Source organism: Elaeis guineensis, chromosome 1, assembly GCF_000442705.2.
Source record: "Elaeis guineensis isolate ETL-2024a chromosome 1, EG11, whole genome shotgun sequence".
NCBI classification, from domain to species: Eukaryota; Viridiplantae; Streptophyta; class Magnoliopsida; order Arecales; family Arecaceae; genus Elaeis; species Elaeis guineensis.
This window is the reverse complement of record NC_025993.2, coordinates 98,444,868-98,451,011: the sequence shown is the minus strand read 5'-3', so window position 1 is coordinate 98,451,011 and position 6,144 is coordinate 98,444,868. Positions and strand designations below refer to the sequence as shown.

The window sequence follows — 6,144 nt, the reverse complement described above, 5'->3', positions numbered from 1 at the left end:
TGGAGATCATGTTGATGACTCCGGCCGTCGGCTGATTGTTCGCCGCCTCTTCAGTCGGCTGGGGGCGTCGATCGGCAACTGGTTGGGTCGGCGGACCCTTCCGGAATTTGCCGAGGTAACCCCGATGAATGAGAGCTTCAATCTCATCCTTCAACTGGATGCACCGCTCGGTGTCGTGGTCGTGGCTTCGATGGAACCGACAGTACTTCCGACGGTCGAGGCCTTTTGCCTTCAAAGGCGGAGGCCGTCGCAGGTATTCCTCTCCCTCGATCTCCATCAGGATCTGCGCACAGGGAGCGGAGAGAGGAGTGTAGGAGTCATACCTGGGGCGTGCCGGCCTCGGAGTCTGTTGCCGGGGTGACTTTTGGATTCGTCGGGGTGGCGAGACCCGACTATTGGTCGGGGGCCTGCTTGGTTCGGCGGGCTCCCGACCTTTTCTCCGCTTCTCTTTCGGGCCTCTGGGCTCGGCCAAGCGTCGGTCGAACGCTCCTTCGTCCGCGCGTATATACTTGTATGCGCGCTCCAGTAGCTCGGCATATGTCCGGGGGAGGGTCTTGTCCAGAGAATAGGTGAATCAGGACGCCCTCAAGCCCCGCTTCATGGCTGAGACAGCCATGTCTTCGTTGAGGTCCCGGACCTCGAGTGTGGCCGCGTTGAATCGCGCCACGAAGTGTCGGAACGTCTCGTTTTCCCCCTGCTTGAGGGAGAAAAGGCTGTCCGACGTTCGCGGCGGCTTTCGGCTAGTGCTGAAATGGACTACGAACGAGTGCTCGAGCTGCCCGAAGGAGTGGATACTTCCCGATCGGAGACCGGAGTACCAGGCCCTGGCAGCCTTGCAGAGTGTGGCGGAGAAGCCGATGCAAAAAAGAGCATCGGTTGCCCCTTGGATCGTCATGAGAGCTTTATAGCTCTCGAGGTGGTCGACTGGGTCGGTGGAGCCGTCGTATGGCTCCACGTGCGGCATTTTGAACCGACTGGGAATCGGCTCGTCGAGGACCAGTCGGGAGAGAGGTTGGGCAGTTTGGAAGTCGACGTCGTTCGAAGACTTCTGGCCGTCCATCTGCAACTGGACGAGTCGGCGGTCGATTTCCTCGAACCGGCGCTCGTAGTCGTCCGCTCGTCGATGCTGGGAGACCCCAGGAGTGGAGTCTCCAGAAGATTCTGAGAGGGAGGCCGACGGCGTGCGCGGCCGTTTCTCCTTCCTTGCCCGTTCCAACGGGGAAGGAGAGGGCCGCTGGGACCGTCGGTCGTCGCGCCATGGTCGTCCCTCCTCTTCTCCGTGGGAGCGCTGTTGGGGGCGCTCGTATGGAGGCGACAGCGATCGGCACGGTCGTCGGCGGCTGCTCCTGGAGGGCATCGGTCGGGCCGCCGGTTGCTGCTGGAGGCTTTTGACTGCGTCCGTCAGTACGGTCATCTGCCGTACGATGGCCGCGATCTGCGCCTCCATGGTCACTGCAGGGCGCGGAGAGCTAGGCTCCGCCGCCGGTGGTGGCGGGGAGGCCTCTTCCCGGTGGGAAGAGCGCCTTGCCGACCCAGTGATTCTCGATCGTTGAGCTCTTGTCTTTGTCATGCTGTCCCCTACCTGGCGCACCAATCTGTTGCGGCCAATCGCCTCGTTGTCCGATCGCCGGGAAGCGTGCACCTGCAAAAATGAGAAGTCCACTCTGACCGGAGGCGGCTCCGGCGGGGACCCTCCGACGGTCAAGTCAGAGAGGTGACTGGGCAACAGTGAAATGTAGACAGAGGGCTCGATCGAGAGAGAGAGGGGGAGAGAGGAGCGAGCCTGTGTTTTTGGGAGTCGAGGAGTGGGAGAGACGGAGCGGATCCTTTGCACTGTTGCCTTTCCCGGTTTATATAGTGGAGCACGGTATGGCGCCGTCATTAATGGCGCAAACAAGTGAGGAACTGTCAACTCACTGTAGACTGTCAGAGTCGCCGTGAAAATGTCACGTCGCCGTGTGGCCGTCAAATCACCAGGGTTGACAATGCTCTCGGCGGGACAATGCCCCTAGATAGTCGTGCCGCATGTCGCTGTCAGAGCTGACAAGGTCTGGCGGCTGTACGGCGATTGGAGGAGCCGACCGACCCAAAGTCGGTGGCCAGCGGGGTGGTGTCGGGCCCCTCCGTTGGTCGGCGAGTCTTTCGTGAGTCGGCCATCGGACCTCTGGGTTTAGTCGGTTGGGCCGCCAGTCGGTCGGTCGGGCCGTCAGCCGGTCGGGCCGCCAGTTGGTCGGTCGGGCCGCCTGTCGGTCGGTCGGGCCGTCAGCCGATCGGGCCTTCCGGCCGTCGGCCGGTCGGTCGGTGGGTATCCCCCAACAGTATAGTTGGGTGGGGTATTACAAGAACAATTGATAACTCCGTATTTAGGTCCAATGTACATAAGATGCAAACAACTATGATGCCATTTTGGCTGAATGCACCGCGAGATCTGCGTAGATGAATGAATAGAGAAATTCTGTATGCTTTGAGATTTATATGAAGTGCAATTCAATGGCTGCAATTGTGAAAGAAGACCAACCAATTTTTGGTGCGAATGATACAATCCAGACCTTAATACACAGTATAAATAGTGGGGGCAAGGATTATATATTTAAATGAAGCCATATTACATCCCGCAACATACCTATCCAATTATTATTATTATTATTATTATTATTATTATTATTATTATTATTATTATTATTATTATTATTATTATTATTAATTATTAATTATTTTTTGTAAAAAAATATTTTAAATCTAATCATCTGAGTTTGGATCTTTCGTTGTACACGCGATGCATCATTGTATGCATCATTCATCGTACGCACGCATCTGTGCGTGCTGTGCACCACGCAGGCCAATCAAATCCCAATTATATCAAATTGAGTCGCACCCCTTCGCTAATTATAGCAGTTGTTTTTCCGTTTAAAGAAAATCCAGGGCAGTGCACATGTGGGGTTAGTTTGTACCAAAAACCGCCCTCTCTGGTCGGAAAGTTTGAAGCCTCAAAATTCACGCATTCATGCCCCCAGCTCCCTTCCAAACTTTGCCTCCACGTGTGAATGAAACCAGCCACATTTACGCCTGGTTCTCCTCTCAATACTCCACGTATCCCAAACCTTAACGGCATCACAACAAGACAGCGGAGGGAAACATTACCCAATCCATCTTTTACCTCCCTTGCCTTCTCTTCTCTCTCAAAACTCTAATATTACCCAATTCACTCCCATTCTCTGCTCTCTCATGCCTCCACGACGAACCCAGAACTCCTTGCAGGCTTGTAAACTGTCTGCCACCCTCCTCCTCTTCCTTCCATCACTCCTCTTTACTCTTATCTTCTTCTCTGTCTTTGCCTTCTTCCTCTTCTTGCCCATCGTGTGCATCCTTTCTTCTATCTTTCTTTTCTCGGCATTCATAAGCCGAATCCCGATCATGTCTTTGGGGAGATTGGTTACTAAGGTTTGCTCATCTGAGGATGATTGGATGGTTGGAGAGGTTCCTGAATTCATTGAGTTCGACCGCTCCGAGCTTCCGGCATTGGATGAATCCTCTGAAGAAGAAGAGCGAATCAAGGAGGTTTGTGAAGAGGATGGTGAAGACATCTACGAGGAGTTAAGGCTACTTCAAGCTGATCAAATTCCTTTGGCGAGCGGACACTGCAGCAGTGTAAGTCATCTCCTCTCTCTCTTCCCCCCCCTGCTCCTCTCTTCATCTGAGTTTCTCTAAACTTCAAAGAATAGCGTCATTGCTGCATTCTAAAGATAGAAATTTTAATGTCTTGGTATTTGTTGATTTATTTTTATTTTTCTTCCTTTAGCCACCATATCATATCGTAATCTTATGCTCCTACGTAATTAATCACATCAAGGATTTGGTGTGATCAGTATGCTTCGGCCCTGATTAGTACTGAATTTACTATACATAGGCTTAATCTGGATTTAACTAATGAGAGTAGATTAAGTCTATATGGACCGAATTCTTCTCCTAATATTAGAGACAAATTAAGCATGATTTTAAAGCTTGACATTCTAGCGGGGATGTTAACCCTCCCTCCTTTTCCCGAAAAAAGAAATTTCAGGGAAAAATATTGGATAAGTTGTCAAGATTTCAGAACAGTATAGGAGTAGTTGATATGAATCCATTATAAGATATAAACAATGCAATTCGATTCATGTGTAGATGTGCAAGTGCATGCAAATGTATAAACTTGCAAATGTCTGTCAACTAAGTCTTGGATAATTATTGAAGTCATAATTAAGTTACTTAAAATCTTGTGATAAATATATATGGCGCAAGAATAATTTGCTGAATTTCAAATGCAAATTAACTTGTAAAAGAAATTACTTTTTCGAAAAAGGGTACTGCTAGATATTAAAAAAATGTTGAACAATTTGGAAATTGTTGTGGTTGTGATAATACTATTTTATGTGTAACAAAATGATCAAGACACTGGAGATTAGGATTATATATAATTAGTAGTCCTAGAATGAGTAGCAGGGAACTAGGGAGCAATTCATATTAGTTGGTTGGATGTAAGAGCAACAAACTTGTGCTCGACCTTGTCCTGCTTTAACCTAAATTATGAGAATGCAAGTGGCACTGACTCTGTACAAAGCTGCTGGTGCAAGTGATTTCTGCTTAAATTGCCTACAGTTCTATCCAACTTATACATTCTAAGTGTACATCAAGTGTAAATCTACTATATTGGAAGACTCTTTTCCTTTTTATTTCTCTCCAAGGAAATTGGAGCTTTAAGGGTATTGTTGTCGACCAAACCATATATGACACACCACTATCAGTTATGTATTAGTACATCTACACATTGGATTTTCTAGATAAAGCACTAAAATGTTAAGAAGCTATATTTTCAATTTGAAAATCTAATTTTGCTTCAAAAAAATTTGGGGGATGGGGTTAATTATTTTTATTTATTTGCCGATTGCCAATTCTTATTTCATCCATTAATAGAGATGATTTACTATAATATGAGACTGTAAGATATTAATGCATCTACTATTGTCCGAGGCCTTTCCCAACTTTACAAAAAATTGAAAAAGAAAAAGAATATGAAAAATAGAAATGCTTTAGGGACAAATATGTTATATAGATGATCTGCTAGTCACCATTACATTTCAGCTGTGTATCAGATTTTTACTCATGTATGTGAGATATCCATGTCATGCTCGCATTGTCGCATGTGACATTTAAAATAGTATATCATAAAAATGCAAAGTTTGTTAAAAGGTTGCATTCTATAAATATGTGTTGAGACCATGTTTTTTTTTTAAAAAAAGATAATATTTTAATAAACATTAAGATTGCCATTGAAATTTGAGTTTTCTGGCTTGCATTCTGTTTACTTTCTAATTTTTCTCTTTACAGTTCTATGACATACTATCATTTTGGAGAAGCAAAGAGACAAGAAGAGTATGAAAGCAGTTGAGACAGAATAGAGGTAGGTCTTTGTATGATAACCCCTTCGTAATCAAAGAACTGTTTTGTTGTACCCAAAGAAGTCAAAGAACTATTCTGTCAATTGGTTTCTTTTTCTTACTACAGCGAGGTGATCCAAAATTCTGGTTAGGATGTCTGAATGGATTAATTCGTTAAACACTCATGGTGAAGCTCATGTAGTAATTTGAGGACTCTACGAGTTTGGACATGGTTTTAACAAGGAGAAAAATAAAGATATAATAATTAAAAAATGCATTTGGAACGCAGAAATTTTAGATTTAAAAAAGAAAAAGACATACAGCTGACACGTAACCTTCTTATTGCTCCTAAATCTACTATCCCGTGTGGTGCCAGCTAGACAAGGAACAATAAGGGAGCACGTGGGCTGTACAACTATTTTGTGTGAATTTTTCATATTTGCAATAATTTAGTTTTATGATTGCACAAAACATGGTATTTTTCTTAGTTATATCTTTTCAGAAAATTTTACTCAAAAATATTTTCTAAGAAGATGTGCCAAGGGGTAGGTTTTTTTCAAAAAAAAATTAAATACAAATAATATAAATTAAACCATCAAACCAATCATGAATAAATATATCTAAAAAAATCTAAAAAAAATAAAATCCCAAAAGAAATATCCGTCGCAACTATTGATAAGGTCGAACTGGTATAGTTTATCATATATGCTGCTATATAGTCTGCAGCACT

At 45.2% G+C, this 6,144-nt stretch overlaps 1 long non-coding RNA gene across 1 annotated transcript; it reads left to right on the top strand.

The window, feature by feature from the left end:
* The first annotated feature begins 3,149 nt into the window (after nucleotides 1-3,149).
* LOC114912734 (uncharacterized) lies at nucleotides 3,150-5,538 on the top strand. Its single transcript, XR_012137914.1, has 2 exons — nucleotides 3,150-3,648; nucleotides 5,365-5,538. It is a non-coding gene; the product is annotated as an uncharacterized lncRNA (long non-coding RNA).
* The last annotated feature ends 606 nt before the right edge of the window (nucleotides 5,539-6,144 follow it).